Source organism: Equus quagga, chromosome 17 (assembly GCF_021613505.1).
Source record: "Equus quagga isolate Etosha38 chromosome 17, UCLA_HA_Equagga_1.0, whole genome shotgun sequence".
Classification (NCBI taxonomy): domain Eukaryota; kingdom Metazoa; phylum Chordata; class Mammalia; order Perissodactyla; family Equidae; genus Equus; species Equus quagga.
In genome coordinates, this window is record NC_060283.1 from 40,849,475 (window position 1) to 40,867,925 (window position 18,451).

Consider the following 18,451-nt stretch of genomic DNA (forward strand, 5'->3'; position numbering starts at 1 on the left):
TTTTCAGTAAAAAAGGTATAAAGAATGGGAATATTTTTGTTTGTTAAGAAAGATAAATTCATCTTAAAGCACTAGAAGGGAAGGAAGAAGGCATGGGACCAGATTCTGATTGCAAAAAGAAAATTATAGAAGGTTTGTGAAAGAGAAACCCTGAGGAGTTTTGTGCATGGCCAAGTTGGCCAAGATTAAAATGAATTTAATTAAGTGAATGAGTTTAAATGTCAAAAGGAAGCTGGTAAAAATTAGAATTTGGTTTCTCCCCTCTCTTAAAAGGATAATTTTCTTAAACTTTTAGTCTGCTCTTGACAAAGAGATCATGATAAGTCGCTCCTACTCCCAGTAGGAACATTAAAAGTTAGAATGGCTAGCTTACTGAGAATGTTAGAGATAGCTATGCAGTCATCGGTGCTGTGTGTCCTTCTGTCCCCTCATGGCAGACCAGGGAAGAGTCTGTGCCTTGGCCAATACGTCTTGCCATCTCTGTGTTAATGCTAGTGGCACTATAGAAGAGAGTGCAACCAGGGGAGTGGAAAAGGCCACTTGGCCAACGGAAAGGAGCCAGCCGGACCTCCCGCTCTTGGGCTTCTTAATAGCCATCCTTCTTCTCTTGCTCTTGGGATCCTGCACGTTTAACTGTCTGGTACAGTTTGTGACTAAACACATTGAGGCTACAAAATTGTAGATGGTTGTTACACGAGGATACGAACAACTCGGAGCTGTGTGCCTGGTGACCCACAGACCTATCTTAGATCAGCTGGGGAAAAATTCTGCTTCTCTCCTGGTCCCTGTGATGATAACCATGCTCACCAGGAAGCAGCCACAGAAGATGGACCTTCACCCTTTCCCTCACAAGAAGGAGGAGCAGGAGGAAACTAGAGCGGGGATGTTGTCACCGATGGATTGCCCAGAGGAACTCCAGGGTGGGTTTGGAAGCATTTAACAGTTTAAGAGATGCAGCCACCAACCACCCTGAACCAGACCAAGCCCCACCACGAGAGCTACGCCTGTGACCTTAGCCTTGTTTTCAATGCTAAGATCGCCTCTCTAGGAGGAGCTTAGGCTTTAGTACTGTAACCTGCAGTGTATGTGGAAGCGTGTTTTCCAGCTGAGCCTGTGCAAGCAAATGCCCACCTCTCCCTCTTGAATATTCATTCCCTGTCCAAAATAAAAGGCCCTGCTTGCCCATGTTCAAGGACACCAGGACTTTGGAAATGACTCCACATGGCCTCCTGTTTGCTGCAAATAAGTTCTACGTTGTGTGACAACTGCCTCTGGTGGAGAGTCTGATTTCCCCTCTGCCAGGAGGGAGCCCACTCTTGGTCTGGTAACGGCCTCAGCCAGCATCTCTCCTTCCTCACCTCAGAACTAGCCTCCCTGGGTGCGCATTCTCCCTGAGCCACCACGCTCCAAGCCTGGGCCACGGTATCACACTTATTCCCCAAGGCCAAGTCGAAACAGGATGAAGGCATCATTGTAACACCTGGCAGTGGAAGTCCTCTTAGCCGGGGAAACATCTCGGTAATGTTAGGGCAGAAGGCGGAACTGAAGGCTGTGGGCGTCACCATGAACCTGGGCCACATCTCAGAGGCTTCAAGTGCTCTGTGAGAGGTAAGAGGAGAGGAGAGAGAAGGGTCGGGAAAGCAGTGGGGTGAGAGGAGCCTGCCCGGAAAAGACTAGACTCCATGTGGGGTCAGGCCAGGCTGTTCCCTAGGGACAGGGTAGCTGTGGAGATGCCTGACTGACAAGCTGAAGTTTGTGTTTCTGCGATGTGAATCTTCTTGTCTCCCTGTAGCCCCCTAACTTCAAAACTGCCCAGGACACTCTTGACTGCCTGTGGGCAGGGGGTCCTGGTGGAACTCTGAGAAGAGGCTAACGTGCAGGGTGGCCAGAGGGAGCCAAGGAGATATCAGCCAGCCCTGCCCTGGGAACTCGCAGGAAATTTGGGAGGGCTTTGGCCGTCCCCGGTCCATGGAACAGAACATCCCAGGAAGGGCTTTGTCCTTCTCCAGCCCCTTGAGGTCCAGATAAGCCATCTTGTCTAGAGCTCAAGGGATGGCAAGACTCCAGCTAACTTCTGGATCTCAGAGCTAAGACCAGGCTGTACCTTTTAATCATAAATTGCTAGAGGTTTGGGGATAACAGGGGAGCATTCCAACATGGAGAACACTCAAAGTGGTCCCCATGTTCGCATGCTTCCAGTACCCAAGCTGTGCCTCCCTTGGGATCCCCCTCCCTCAGGCCCTGGCCTACTGCCCACTGGAGGATTGGCCTTTGACTGTGTCACCTGCAGTCCAGTAACCCCGTCCTCCCCAATTTAATCTTCCCTGGGCCCAAAAAAAGGGAAACAAAATTCCTTCTTAGTCTCTATTCTCAGGATCCCAGGCAACTCACAGACATTTCCCTTCCTCTGGTCAAAGGGTAGGCTATTTTTAAGCCTCTTCATTGATGGTGCCAAATTGCCTTCTAGAAACCACACAAGGATGTCCTTCTCCCTAGACTTCTGCCAGCACTAAGAATTACCATTTAATAAATCTCTGCCAGTTTGATATGAAAAAAATCTCATTTTCATTTTCAGTTCTTTGATTACATGTGAAGATATGTTTTAAAAATATACGTTACCTCTTTTCAAGGAGATGAGTAATAACAGAAAGCCCATTTCAAATGTCACTAAGTCTCTGTTTAGAGAAAAAATTTCAATTTTTATGACTAAGGGAAGGCATCATCATCTGTGTAACTTTTGTTATGAGAGTTGAGGCTGGGGGAGGGGAAAGGAGAAAAACAAGAGAAAAGCTAGGAAGAGGAGAAACGGAAGAGCAGAAGAAATAAAGCAAGAAAGAAGAGAAACAAAGGAAGAAAATGAACACTTGCTTTGCATCTTGTTCCAGGTGGCTCTCCTGGGAGACAGGCTGGTAGGTGATGGTCAAAATGAGCCCCACTCAGCTGACCTTGCCCCTCTGCCACATCACATCCCAGCCAGCAGTTCTGAAACTATGTGACCTCAGGACCCCTTTACGCTATTAAAAATTCTTAAGGACCCCCCCCCAAAGCTTTTATTTATGTAGATGATATCTATCAGTATTTACTGTGTTCGAAATTAAAACACAGAATCTTAAAATATTTACATAAATAACATTTTTACGAAAAACAATTACATTTTCCAAAGCAAAAAAAAAAATTGTAGTGAGAAGAGAGGCATTATTTTTACAGTTTCACAAATGTCTGATGTCTGGCTTAATAAAAGATGGCTGGCCTTTCCTTTCTGCTGCTGTACTCAATCTGTCGTGATACCCCATGTCATGTAGGCTCCGGAATACTCCCCTGTACGCTCATGAGAGGAAGACTATGGATTTCCTAAAAGTGTCCTGGGAACCCCCCCAGGGGTGCCTGGACCACATTTTGAGAACCACTGATCCAGACAGGGGAGATGGATACAAACCCGCTCTCCCTTCCCCGGGAAGGGATATCTCACAATATGTATCAAGGGCCATAAAACACTAATGCCCTTTGACACAGTGATTCTCCTTTAGGGGACATGTTTTAAAACAATAATCACCCAAGAAGGAAAAGCTGCCCAAATGGTCTACAGCTGGGGAATGATTAAATAAGTGCTGGTATATCCACATAATAGACTCTTTTGTGGTTCAAAAATTGTAATTATGAAGACTATGTGCTAGCATGGAAAGAATATATATAGCCCTAAGTGAAAAAGCAATTATCAAACGGACTCTTCACTCTGCCTACCAATCTCGGAAGACTTTGGCTGCCTGGAGGCAAAGCCTGGAAGGAAGAAAGGGAAAGTCAGGTCTGTCCGACGTCTGGGGCAGGGATTATGGGGGAATTTATTCTTTTCTTTTTTGTCTTTTTTACAACCTTTGGTTATCAAAGGCCTGCGGGGAGGTGACAGAGGACCGGCTGTGGCGGGCAGTGCTTCACTTCACAAAGGGAAGGAAGAAGCTCGTGAGGGCAACTTCAGAGCCTGAGACATATTGGAGAGAACCACGGTCCGGGGGCCACACATGACTAAAGGAGCTGGGTGAGGCCAGCTGGAAGGCCGCCAATGCTGGGCGGGTCTTGGCCTGGAAGGCACATGGATTACAGGGCCTGTGAACCGCAGGTGTGATGGACACCAAAGCTGCCTGGGCCGGAGAACTAGGATGCAGAGACTCCGTGTGGGCAGAACCAGGGCCAGGTCTGTATTTTTGGAAGCCCTCGCTGGTAGCTGTGTCCGGGCTGTGTTAGGCCTGGAGAAACTAGTTGAAGTTGAACATAACGGTTCTTAAAAGGCAGCACTGAAGTCATCATGTCTAGCAACAGACTCAGCGTTAGTGGGAAAGGGGTAGGGAGCCTGGAATGGGTTCTATTCCCCGGAGCTGAATATACAACAAAATCCCTAATTACACCTTGTAACTGACGAGCGGTGCCATGTCCGCGCCCAGGATCCGAACCAGCGGAACCCCGGGCCGCTGAAGCGGAGCCCGCGAACTCAACCACTCAGCCACGGGGCCAGCCTCACCCCTTGTAACTTAGACCCACTCTTCTGTGATCGTGTGTGTGCTCTTTGTGTTCTTGGCCTTCCCAGTGGAGCCCGATTGGCCCGTGTAGGTCCAAGGAGCAGCTGACGGAGCCTCAAGGTCGGCTGCTTCGGCACACCTCCCCATTTCCATCTTTGTCTCACCTGCACGGTGTTAAGGTCATTTCCTAGGGCTAGTATCAACACTTTCATTTTTCTGTTTTCTATTCACAGTCATAAAATAGTAAGGACTAAACTCAGTAAAACAGTCCCATGACCAGCAAAACTATGGTGCAACAGACCAAGAGAGGCAGGTGTACAAACAGCTGTTGGCTGCCAGGCAGGTGCTGGAGGCCATAGTTCAGAATGTCAATTTGACAGCCAATGGATCTCTCTAGATTGGGGGTGTGAAAAGGGTGGAGGGTGTGGGTCTTTATTGTGGCCAAGGTGATGGGTGTGCTGGAAAGTTGAATACACTAAAGTCAAGCGTGGGGAAGTTGACAATGGGTTAGGTCAACTCAGGTTCAGCATGAACCTATGACAATTCTTACTTACTTTTTGGGGTTCACTAGCATATGATATGGCTAAGATGTTCTGCTCTCCAGTTTGGGGGCGTGTCTCAAAGAATCTCAGCAGTGTCCAAAAGAACCACATTGAGTACCCACCTGCCATGGCCCTAGTATGCCACGTGGTCTCCAAGGGTCCAATGGGCCAATCTTGCATGCTTCTATCTCTGTCAGAGCAGACTCGGCCCCAGCTGCAGCCTGGTCCAGGTGTGGACCACTGCCCCACTGGGACCCCCTGCCCAGCTACCACCACAATCAACTCCTGCCAACCTTGTTTCGTGGATCTCTGCCTCATGCCCTCTCCCACTGACCTCATGGCATCAGCCTAATCCTTCAGGGTGGATCTCTTCTGTTAAGGACACTTTTTAATGCAACCCCCACGCCATCATCACAGCTAACAAAATTAAAAGTCAATCTTTAATATCATCTACCACCCAATCCATACCCAGATTTCCTCAATTGTCTCACACCTTTCTTTTTACAACTGGTTTGTTCGAATTAGATCAGGATCCAAATGAGGGCACACGTTGCATTTTATAACAGACTGGCATCCTTTTTTTTTACCTTTCCTTTTCACGTCATTGGTTTGTTGAGGAAACTGAGTCATTTGTCTGGGAGTACATTCTTAATGCACAGCAACTAATTGAAGTCTTCTCCCCAGCACCCCCCTTGAAATATACTCCATACAGAAGCAGCTGCCTCCCTGAGCTCACTCTCAGTCTTTCTCTCTTTCTCAAATCCCAGCCTGATCCTTTCTCCCCCTGGTTTGGTCTGTAGGACTTTCCTCTCCTACCCCCACCGTCTTTTGCACAGATCACCTGAGCTTTCTGGTCTTCTTTAGTGTTCTCTCTGCTTTGCCCATGACCAGGATTTGTTATCACAAAGGACAGCCTGAGACCTGAGCCAGCGGGCACACATCCTTCCCCCAAGGGGCTGGAGGAGGAAGGCATGCAGGTTCCAGGGACACAGAGAGAATCCCTGCCCCTGCCTCGCGGAGGGGGATCTGGGGGCATTGTCATCTGTTCACGTCTCTGCCTTCTTCACCAGACAGCACCTGTGGTTGGGAATGACATCTTAATTCATTGTTGCACTTGCAGGGCCTAGCGCAGTGTCTGTCACTTGCAGGACATCCAGAAGGATTCCTTGTCGTGAGCACAGGCAGTGGGCCTTCTTTGTTGTCTTTGGGACAGTGGCCTGTGCCTGGTGGTGATGAACAAGCTCAGTGTCACGTTGTGACAGAACGTTCAGTTACAGTCCTTCCACTCCTGAAAGACTGTCTCATCCTCCCGCTCAAGCCTTGCATGACATCAGCGTTGAGTCATCCTCGGGTCCTCCCACACACACGGCATTCTCATTTTCACTCTCAGAATTAACTCTCGTGCCGTGTCACAGTCATCTCGCTGCGGATCTTTCCCTCTGAACTGACTGGCAATGGTTACTGGAATCCAGTCCCCTCCAACCTCCTCCGCAAGCTTTCTTCCCTTCCCCTCCAGACTTGTGGGGTTTGCCCCGGGATCCGAGTCTTCACGCCGATGAGGCTGGTACACATCTCAGTTCATAAACTCAGGTGTGAAGGGACCGTAGCTGCTTCACTTCTTCCAGGACTTAATTGCTGGTTGGAGGCCCCCTAGGCTTGGTGAGCTCAGGATTCTCCTCTTTTCCAGGATTGCACGTGCATGGCGAGTGGGGCCATGTAGGAAGTGGGGGCGGGGTCGACATCAAGTCCTCCTGGGCTTCTTTGATCCGCACTGAGTGACATCTGCCGAGAAGCCCTGGCCTGACATGGCCTGGGCCATCAGCCCCCACAGGCTGCTCTCACTTCTCCACGGGCCTTCCTGTGGATGCAGCTGCTTCCTCTCCCCTCACAGGCTCAGGGATCAATCTGTGGCCCCGATGTAGAACCCTCCGGGGCTGACTGGAGGAGCTACCTCATGGTTTCCCACCACGCTTAGGTGTGCAGGGGTCAGACGAGTGCTCCCATGACAGGCTGGTCACTGGGGTCTCTGGGAGGCACTGTGTCACTGCTCTGGTCTCCACCTGGGCAGGGGGAGCAGTACCACCCCTCTCCTCGCTTTCTGATCCCACATCCTGTCTAGGGCTCTGTCATACTCTCGTCATGCCTCCCTCGCCATGGGGCTGTGAGAGGCAGCACAGGGCCCTCTCTTAACAACCCACCAGCATCTTGGGGTGTTTGCAAGGGAGCCAGTATAATGAGGGTAAGTAAGGACAGGAAGGGAGTGGAGGACGGCGAAGAGCTGGCAGAGTGACGGATGGTGGCCCCAGGGCCTTGAGAATTGTTGGAAGGGAGCACTAGGGGGAATGTATGAGGTGATGCTCAGAGAGAGGAAGCAGAGATAAGGGAGTGCTGTAATAAGATATGACCCCGGATGGCTTGATGGGGTTCAGGATTTCTTGGGCGTTTGCTTGGAGACAATGGAGCATCTACAGGAGAAGTTTGAGGGTCAGGTGGACTTGCAAGGTGAGTCCATTAGAACCCAGAAACCCCAGAAACTCAGGTTCCTTAGCCCCGTTTGCTAAGCTCATGGAAGTTCTAGGGAAAGTCATTGTCACACGTGGGAGGGAAGTGAATTTGCCCTTTTCCACGTCAGGTTTGCCCCAGTCTGGCGTCCAGTCTTAGGTAATTTCCATCACTGTCCTAGGAAGTGTCCTCAAGGTCCTTCCCGGGATCCAGAGAGCACAGGGATGTTACCGAGAGAATGACAACGACAGAAGGTGTGTTCACGGAAAGGTTTCTTATCTGACTATTCTCATTGGTTGTTACTCCTGGGCCTGGGAGAGGAAGCCGGGGAAAACAGGGGCAGCCCTGGGGCCCCGTGGCTGACTCACCCCGTCCTAGCAGAGCCCTAAGAGGACTCTTAGCTCTCCAGGCAGATGCTTCTTGACCACCATGCCAGGGTCCGGCTCTCTGCCCACTGGCAATGATGAAGAAAAAGCAACCCTACTGTTATTCTGCAGCCCCCGCCCACCCCTCCTGTTCCTTCCCTTTCTCTTCCCCCTTACCTGCTGCCCTCTACCCCTGCCTTCTGCAGCCCCCACTCTGGGCCCTCGGCTGGGCCCCCTCCTGCTCGCCCACCTCGCCTAGCCAGGCTCCCATCTCTCACCAGCGGGCCCCCTCCTCACTTTGGAGCCCTCAAGGGCCCCTGGAGTCCCCTCCCCCCTCCTCCACCCTTTCTGCCTGGCCTCCCTCTCCGCCCCTCGCTCTTCCTCTGCCCTGGACCTCCCCCTGGCCCTTCTCTGGCCTCCAGCCACCTGCCCCTACTCCCCTCCCTCCCAGTCACCTCCTCCCGCCATCTCCCCTCCCTTGGGCCAGCCTGCGAACCATCCCCTGGGCCTGGTGCCCCTGCCCGTGGGCACATGGACCTCTCAGAGCTTCGTGAGTAAGGCACCTGCTGCGTGCAGGGAGCAGCACATGGTGGGCAGCTGAGGGCCAGCCTGGTGAGCCCTTGAATGCTCCAGGAAGCCCCCATCTCCACAGTGAGCTCTCAGTCATCTGGGGGTCTGGCCTGTGTCACTGGGTGGGTGCCCCTCCTTGGGATTGGTCCGCAGGCCGAAGAAAGTGGAACAAGCTCCTCTGTGTCCATACTCAGGCCCCTCCAGGCTCTCCAAGCCGCCATTGGAAGGGGGTGGCTGGGCTTGGTGGACCCAGGGCATCTTTCCCTGCAGGCCCGTTGCCATGCATGGCTCCCCCCACTCAGAAGGAGCAACAGTGTCCTGTGCCTGGTACATACCCCACTCTCCAAACCAGCTTCCCCTGGGGACAGCACCTGGGGCTCCCTTTGGCAGAGCAAAGGCCACCTGGGTTGGGGAGGCTGGGCGGGTGGAGGGTGAAACCCTGCTGTGAGGGACTGGGGCATGGAGGCTGGGGGAGGGCTGGGACCCCTCTGGGGCAAAGCGTCCTGCTCACTGTGGGTCCTGGGCCCTCAGACAGCAGCTGCTTAGCTCTGTAGTTGTGACTGACCATCAGCGTCCAGCTGGGTCAGGATCTGTTCCTACAACCTCCCTGGGGGCAGCTGTGGGCTGCTGGGGGGCGTGAGAGAGACTTCCGGCTGGAGGTGCAGGCTGCCAGGAGGGGCCTCTCTGAGCCTGGAGGCTCCTGGACCTCGAGATCTTCACAACCTCCTTAACTCCCTTCCCCACAGGCCCCACTGCAGCCAGGTTCCCACCCATGATGGAAGCAGAGCAGGACTGGACCAGCCAGAAATAGGGGCACCCACGTTTATTCTCTTCTGTCTGCCCAGCTGGGCTAGACAGCTCGAGTTGGGGTGGCCAACCATCGACAGCCTGTCCCCCTAGGAAGGTGAGTCCTGGAGTGCTGACTGCGTGTCGGGAGGGGTGACCCCTGAGAACTCACAAACAGAGCACAGGCTCCCTGCCCCCCCCCAAGGCAGGGGCACATCCTGGGCTGGCTCTTTCTGACCACAGCCTGGTGTGGTCAGGGTCCAGAATGATGCTTTCTTTTGGCCCCTGTAGACCTCTCAGCCTTGGTATCCACCTTCCTGCAGGGCGAGAGTTCATGCTCTGAGACATACCCTCCGATCGATACCTCTTCTCCAAGGGTCACTGCATTTGTGGGCTGCGGAGCCCAGATTCTTCCTGCTGATGGCTTCGAGTTTGCAAATGATTATGAAGTGAATGCAGTCTGCCAGGAAACCCCAACCTCGAGCTCTGAATTCTAATGCCAAGGTCAGGCGGGGAGGTGGAAAGGGTGTGAGGACGCCCTCCGCAAGACCCTTGCTGAGAAGTTCCTTCCTCTCTCCCTCCATCTGCTCGGGGGGTAGGCCCTACCCCGAGTGGAGCCTCAGCTGGGCCCTGGTCCAGGCACAGGCCAAGGAGCCAGCAAGAAGCTGCTCCCGGAGGTTCCAGCTTCTTCAGGGCATTTGCATGCCCCAGGCCCAGCGTGGCAGGACTCCAGAGGTGCCATCCAGATTGAGGGTAGGAGGACTGGCTCTTTCTGCAGCCCAGCAGGGCACTTTGGCCCTGGGCCTGCTGGACATAGCTCTGAGTGCTGCTGGGAGCGGGGTGGCAGACCAAGGAGATGTCTGGTATGGGGGGAGTGGTATACCCTCCCCAGACCCACCCCCACCCCACAAAGACCTGATGTCCCTTCAGCGTGTGGGCTGCCTCAGTCTCCAGAGTCTCTTAGCTGCCTGGACGGGGGCTGAATCATGGCAATGACCCTGCTCTCAGAACAAGGGTCTGGCCTGCCCACCGTGCCTAGGCTGGGCTGTGTTCAACTTCGACACTCACCCCTTCACCTGGCTCTTGAGCCCCAAATTCATCCTGTCCGTTCTCTCTCTTTGCACACACACGCACACACACACACACAGCAGTCAGACACAGAGTCCTCTTTGTTCACTTCAGGACACACTCTGGTCTGCACCCCTGTCCTTCCCTCTTCCTCTTGGCTAACTGGACACATTTGGGCCCTGTCACTGCCAGAGACCCTCAGACATCTTTTCTTTGAGGTCAAGGGGCCTTCTAGCCTCCTGCTCAGGTGCCCTAGAAGATACTCCCCTGAATGTCTATGGAGCCAGCGGTGGGAGGCCAGACTTCTGCAGCCTGGGGGAGAGAGGCAGCCCGGAGGATACCGTCCTCTCAGGGCAACTGAAGTGAACCGCTTCTATGAAAAACACCCTGGAGCACCTCCACCGTTTTTGGTTTGGAAACTTCTCTGGGAAACATTTGGGACTCGTCATTCCCAGGCCCCAAATTGCCCCTGAGGACTCTCCCTCCTGTCCATGACCTGTGACACCTCCGGGCTCCCCCAGGCACCAGCGTCTCAGACAGGGCTGACCCAGGATGGAGCTTGCAATGTCCACCCAAGTAGGGAAACCAATGAGTCGGCTCCTTAGAGCTGTGGGACAGGAACCCCGACCCTTAGAGTCCCCTAGCCTACCCAGGTAAACACTGGGTCTCGGGGGCTCGGCCTGGGCCCGTTGGCTGCAGGACGATGGAGAGGTCTGGGGAGGAAGGTTGCGGAGAGTGTTCCTTGTTAGCCAGGCCATCGCTCTCCATCTTGCGTACTTGCCTTCTCAAGAGAAGCCTCGGTGCATGATGCTCCCTGCCCCGAGGTGGGGAGGTGGGAGCCACGTTGTAGCTAAGTTTCCTCCCCAAGTGCTACTTGGAGGCAACTTTTAACGAGCTCTTAAGAAAGTCCAGGCCTTCCTACTTTACCTGGGAGTTGTTTCCTGAGACCAGAAGAGATGCAGCTGGAATCAAGCTTCTCACAAATAAACAATTGGACTTGGAGGCCTTATTCCCTCCCACCCAAAATGGCATCCTTCAATTTCCTGAGGGCCATGAAGAAGAGGTAGGGTCATGAGACCCATGAACAGCTTGGGGCTGCCCCAGTGCCGTGGAGAGTGGCTGGTGCGAGGACCCAGGGCGCCAGGAGCCTTGTCTGAGCCCTTCCTTTTGCCTACTGCTTGGCCTTCCTGGAGAGTCCGTATTTCCCAGAGCTGGTAGAATTAAGCCAAAAGAGAACCTGGAATCTTCCTCCCCCATCTTCCTGATCCCAGATTCCTCAGCACCAGTCAAGCTGTCCTAGCCTTTCCTTCAAGTGAGAAGCCATCAGGAAATAGCAAATACTTCTCAAAGTAATATAGAATACTTGTTAACAACCATTTCACGGAAAACAGGGCAAAAGACCAGGCTATGTAGGGCTGGCTCAATTAGTTTTTGGTCATCTGGTTACAGAAAGAGAACTTTGATTATACCTCATATATTTTAGAGGAACCAAATGGTATTACGTAGTCTTTTGCAAAGAAAATCAATTTTGTGGGAAGCCCATCCTGATGGCCTCTCTTCCTCAAGTGGCAGTTCACGGGGTCTTTGCCTGGCCAGGTTTTTATGCGACATTTTACACGACTCCACAATTATTCGTATGAGAACTACTAACCAAATTTTAAGGGATTCAAATATCTTGCTGTCCTTGGTAAATTTTCTCTATTCTATTTGGTGATTCTGACAGCATCTGTGCCACAGAGTTTATAGATTTTGAGAAATTATCATTAATGTTCTCCTACATGAGGCCTTCACTGCGTGATTTTTTTTGAATGAGGCAGGGCAAGGGTTTTTTCAATGGCTTACATTTATACCCAGAATCCACAAAACAAGTAATTGCAAATTATTATACACTACTTTTTTTTTTTATTTTTGCTGAGGAAGATTAGCCCTGAGCTAAATCTGTCACCAATCTTCTTTTTTTTGCTTGAGGAAGATTAGCCCTGAGCTAACATCTGTCACCAATCTTCCTCTTTTTTTTGCTTGAGGAAGATTAGCCCTGAGCTAATGTCTGTTGCCAATCTTCCTCTATTTTGTATGTGGTCTGCCACCACAACATGGTCACTGTTGAGTGGCATAGGTCCACACCCAGGAACCAAACCTGGGCCACCGAAGCGGAACACGCCCAACTTAACCACTAGGCCATGGGGCCAGCCCTATTATATACGACACTTTTTTTTAATGTTTCCAGTATATGTCATAAGGCCCAACCTAAAATCAGAGCCATCTTATTCAAGGAAACCAATTTAAATTTTGTTAAGTTTGTGTTTAATTTGTTAACATGTGTTTTAAAATTTATTAATAAACTTAGGAGACTAGGGAGGCAAAAGGAAGACAAGGGAAACATTTTTTGGCGCAGGAGATCTGGCTTGGTTTAGACAGAAAGAGTCACTACTCGTATTCCTTTACATAGAAGCATAAGGAATCATCACAAACATCGATTACTTGCCACTTGTTCCTCAGCCAAATAACTTAATAAGCCTATGATAACTTGCGTGATAACTCAAATAATATTCTAGTAATTTATTTTGTATTATGACAAGCTTCAACAAGTTACCTTTGGGGATTATCCTGGACTCGAAGTTTTTCGTAGACAAGTGATTTCCGTGAGGTGCAATCCATGTCTCTGTGCTCTCCTGATCCTCTGAGCCACTCCTGTGGGGCGGCATCTGCAGAAATTGCTGCTGTCAACAAGGTGCTCTTTGTTTTCTCTCCCAAGACCCACCACTGGCCACCGGCCCCCTTCAAGGCTCCATCACGTATCGGCTTGAACCTTCCTTTGGTGGCTTGTGGCTCTCCTGCCCCTGGCCAGCTCCTCTCCATCTTCATGGGTTCCAGTCTTTCTGCCAGTGCTTTGATTGTGCTCTTCCTGAGTTACCTCCTTGAGTATTTTCTCACTCCATGCATTATTTCCTATGGACCCACAAGCCTCCTCCACTATCCTTATAGTGAGGACTCCCCACTCTCTGTCTTCTGTCTCTGGGACATCATCTTTGGGGCCTCCAAACCCTTGGGTCCAAAATGGAACCACTTCCCTTCCAGCCCTATCCTGGAGCCTTTCGCTGCCTCTCCTTTTGAATTCCACTGTGATCCATCTAGTCCCAGCATCAGAAACCTTGGAGTCACTGTTGACCCCACAACACTCTTCCTCTCACCATACTTCAGGTGGTCCCTTAGCCCGTCAGTCCCCCAGTCACCCACGGAACACACATTTCCTTCTTTGCGTCTCCTCCGCCCTCAGTTCAGGCAGCATCTCCTCCAAGAAGCCTTAGAGTATAAAGAATGTTTTATTCATCCTTGTGTCCCGAATGCTTTGCACCAAGCAGGTCCTCAATAAGTGTTTCTTATTAGTGAACTGAAACATAATACTTGAAGTTGAACTCTTCTGAGATGGCAGATGAGCAAGAGTGGATCCTCAGTGTTGAACTCAGTAAACCTGACTCATTCTGCTTCTACAAAATTCCACCTGCTTCTACAAAGAAGATACTAAATTCTTGAGGTAGCAACTTCATTCTCTGTGGCCAGGTAGGTTTTGATTATAATAATACCTACATGGTTATAATTTTAATTTTTATTTGCCCATTTTACAGAAGTATTGGAAAAGAGAATTTCCCACGATGCCATTTTCCTCTTTCCACAGCATTTTCTTTCCTGTGTATTTCCCATTAACGTGTCAAATGCATGTTTATTGGCATAGTTGTAATCAGAGTAAAAGATTCCCTCCGAATTTATTTTCTTAAAGTTATATTATAACTTATGTATTACTCCACATAGCTAAACATCTAATACAGCTCTTTCTCACAGGATACACCATAGTTAACCAAATGTTTTACTTTTGTAAGCAGTGTGTCTTTCATTTCTCATACATCATTCTCCATAAAATTCATTCCTTAGTTGTTTTTATTGGGTTTGGGACTCTGAAAACCTTTTAGCTTAATGACTTGCTGCATGCAAACTGCAAGAATAATTTTCAAATTCTTCCTCAATTGCATGCGGAAGTGGTCAAGAGGACGGAGGGTTTCACCCTGGCCCGTGGGCGGCCATGAACACAAGGACTGTGCCATATAGTAGGAAGGTGACTCTGTTGTGTGTCACTGCCAAGTTTGCCAACACCCTGGCTCCGTCCTCTCTGAGTGTCTCTCTTGAACAACCTGCCACCTTCTCTCCCGCTAAGGGCTCTTGGTGAGGAGTCCTGGGGAGCCCAGGACTGAGCCTGCAGGGAGGGCAGGAGGTCAGGTACCAGACAGGAGGCAAGGGAGCTGCACAGGATCTGTGGGAGTTCCAGGGGTGCGCCTGTCTGAGAGTGTGTGGCTGTGTGTGTTTGTGCAAGTATGTATAGCTTTCTGACTTTAGATCTGTGAGTGTGTCTCCTTATGCATTTTGTGTGATTTGTCTGTATTATAAATACCTGTGTCTTTGGGTGTGAGTGTGTCTCTGTGTGTGTGTGTCTGTGGGAGCATCAGAGTGTGTGAGTGTCCTTGGGTGTGTGTGTGGGTGCATGAGCATGTGCGTGTGTGTGTGTGTGTGAGTGCTTGTGCCTCCATATGTGTATCTTTGGGTGACTGTGTGTGTGTGTGTTTCTAGGTTAGGGTATGTCTCTAGGTGTGTATGCACGTGTGTGTTTAGGTACATGTGCAGGACTGTGTGTGTGTGTATTCCTTTCTCTGTGTGTCTTTGGAGGGGTGTGTGTGTATGTGTGACTCTGAATGTGTTTCTGGGTTAGAATACATGTCCCTGGCTGTGTGTGTGTGTGTATGTACATGTCCACACACGAGTATGTCTCTGAGTGTGTCTATGCACGTTGACGTCTAGGTGTGTGTGCAGCTCAGGGGGGTGTGCACGATTCTGGCTGTGAGCCCATGAAGGTCTGACAAAAGACCACAACACATGGCACAAGTATTCCGGACCCTGGGGCTGAACTAACTGGGCAAAGCCCCTTTATGGCAAGGTGGTCTGGTACCCATTTGAGGCACCCTGGAGCCAGTTAAGAAGGGAAGACTGCCTGATGGAGAAAATAATGAGTAGACCTGGAGTCCGGTCATCGTCATCTGTCGCTCCCTGGGCCCCTCATCCAGACAGGAGGCTGGGGCCGGGGGTAGCTGCTGGGCCCGGGACCACACACTCTAGTTTCCTGAGACGAGCCTGCTTCGTGTAACCTGAAGCCCCTTCTCTGATATGTTCCAGACGTTTCCCGCTTGCTGGCCACCAAGAGCAGCCCAGTAACACACAGCCCCTTTGTCTGACCATGGTGCTGGGAGCCTGTCCTTGGAAACATGGTCACTGTGGTGTTGAAACCAGGGTGCGTGCCAGCCGTCCCTGAGGGAGAGAGGAAAAGTACCTGCCCCACCCCCAGGTGTTTGCTCTGAGGCCCAGACGTCTCCGCAATGAAGGAGGCTGTGTTTGCCCTTTTGTCCAGGTGGAGGGAAACAGGGGGACCGTGTGCACCCCGAGAGCCAAGGAGGATCTGTGCATCTTGGGCACAGCCAGCTGGAAGCAGGGACTCTGGGCCAAAAACCCAACAGGACAGTGTCCTTCTCTGTGGGCTGGACTCAGGAAGAGAAACCCTCAGGCTGAAGACAGGGGCCAGTTCCCAAAGCCCCCTCACCCGCCAGCAGCTGCCAGCTTACCCACGTTTGTCAGGGACTGTCCTGGCTTTAACACTGAAAGCCCAGTGTCTCAGGAGTCTCCGCAGCCCTGGGCACCAGGACAGTTGGCCACCCGAACCCCACTCCAGGTAGCCACTGGGGCCTCCTGAGGGGAAGCTGCCTCCTGCCCAGGAAGTGACCTCGGGCCCCTGAGTGCATTGTCTGGGGGCCAGGGGGAGTCTGGGGATTTTGCTCAGCACCCTCGGAGTGGCCAGGCTGGGTTTTCCCATGGCTGCTGGCCTGCGTCCACCTTCCCTGCCACCAAGAGCTCGGGGCTGGGGCTTTCTGCGGAGATTCGCTCTGTTAACAGCTGTTGCTCACCTCACATTTGGTCTCCAGATGCCCCTCCCTGAGGTCCTGGGGAGGAAAAAGCTGGCACAGCCAGGGAGCTGCGAGTGCAGCTGGGGCCCCTTAAACCTTTCATTCCAGCTCCTTCCACTGCTTCTGGTGAGAGAGGTGCGGAGAGGTCATGGCCCTCATGCAAATGGAGGTTTTGTGATTCCAGAGCCAGGACTGGGTTCTGTCATCCAAGGAGGGAGGCAATCAGCCCTTTGTGTTAAAGGATGCAGAGGAGAAACAGCCAGAGCAGTGAGGGGTCCCCCACATGGGCAGGGTGAATGCCAAGGCCAGTGCCCTGTGGAGGTAACTGAAGTGTTAGCATTGAAAGGGAGCGTTTACAAGGTGGACAAGGAAAACACCTGAGCCCAGGTGACAATATGGGCAGAGCAGGTGGGTGGGGGCGAGACAGGCTGACTGGAGCCTGGCCCAGCACCTCTGGGGTCGCAGGGTGCTTTCGGGGAGCTGTAGAAGTGACCTGGGAAACCTAAGTTGGGGACTTCTGAGGCCAGGCTTGATATGGAGGGCCTGGTAATGCCCCCCTTGAAAGACCCCAGCCCCGCCTTCCCTCCCTGCTCCCTCCAAGCTTCCATGCCCAACCTCACAGCAGGGCTTTACCCTCCTCATCCTGCCACATCCTGCCCCACCCAGCGGCCTTTGCTCTGCCAAGGGAGCCCCAGGTGCTGTCTCCGGGGGAAGCTGGTTTGGAGAGTGGGGTATGTACCAGGCATAGGGCACCGTTGCTCCTTCTGAGTGAGGGGGGCCGTGCTTGGCCACGTGGAGGGAAACAGGCCTGCAGGGAAAGATGCCCTGGGTCCACCAAGCCCAGCCACCCCCTTCCGATGGCAACTTGGAGAGCCTGGAGGGGCCCGAGTGTGGACGCAGAGGAGCTTGTTCCATTTTCTTTGGCCTGTGGACCAATCCCAAGGAGGGGCACCCACCCAGTGACACAGGCCAGACTCCCTGATGGCTGAGAACTCACTGTGGAGATGGGGGCTTCCAGGCTACCCTTCAGCTGCCCACCATGTGCTGCTCCCTGCACCCAGCAGGTGCCTCACTCACGAAGCTCTGAGAGGTCCATGTGCCCACGGGCAGGGGCACCAGGCCCAGGGGGTGGTTTGCAGGCTGGCCCAAGGGAGGGGAGATGGCAGGAGGAGGTGACTGGGAGGGAGGGGAGTAGGGGCAGGTGAGCAGTCTGCCCAGGTGGCTGGAGGCCATAGAAGGGCCAAGGGGAGGCCCAGGGCAGAGGAAGAGTGAGGGGCGGAGAGGGAGGCCAGGCAGAAAGGGTGGAGGAGGGGGCAGGGGACTCCAGGGGTCCTGGAGGGCTCCAAAGTGAGGAGGGAGCCGCTGGTGAGAGAGGAGAGCCTGGCTGGGTGAGGTGGGCGAGCAGGAGGGGGCCCAGCTGAGGGCCCAGAGTGGGGGCTGCAGAAGGCAGGGGTGGAGGGCAGCAGGTAAGGGGGAAGAGAAAGGGAAAGGAGGGGTGGCGGAGGGGCTGGGGGCCACAGGATAGCAGCAAGGCTGCTTTTTCTTCATCGTGGGCAGTGAACAGAGAGCCGGACCCCGGGGTTGTGTTCTGCCTCTGTTCCCTCAGACCTTAGGATCAGGTAATTCTAGAGAGAGAGCAAGGTCGGTGGAAACTCTGCCTGCAGCACAGCTGTGCCCACTGTAGAGATGAGAAAACTGAGGTCCACATGGAGCCGGTCAGAGGAGGTGCTTGGGCCGAAACCAGGTGTACTCTTCTGCAGGAGAGCAGAAAGTGATGGGATCAGGCAATGGGATCCAGAGGAGTCCTGGATCAGGGTGGAGGGCGGGACGAAGCCAGAGATCCAGGCTGCAGAGGCATCCAGACAGCTGGAAGACGCAGGACCCACATGCAGACCTTCCTGTGATGAATGCCGTCTTGAGTTCAGAACTTGGAGGGTGTTTAGTCAAGAGGCCTCGGGGCTTTCACCTTATAAATATTCACACCATGTTCTTTTGATTTAGAAGAGGTGTAGATCCAAATATTGTAATGAACACTGAGAACTTTTCCTTCCGTGATAGCTTTCCCTTCATATAACGTCGTGTGCATGATGTAACAGAACTTAATG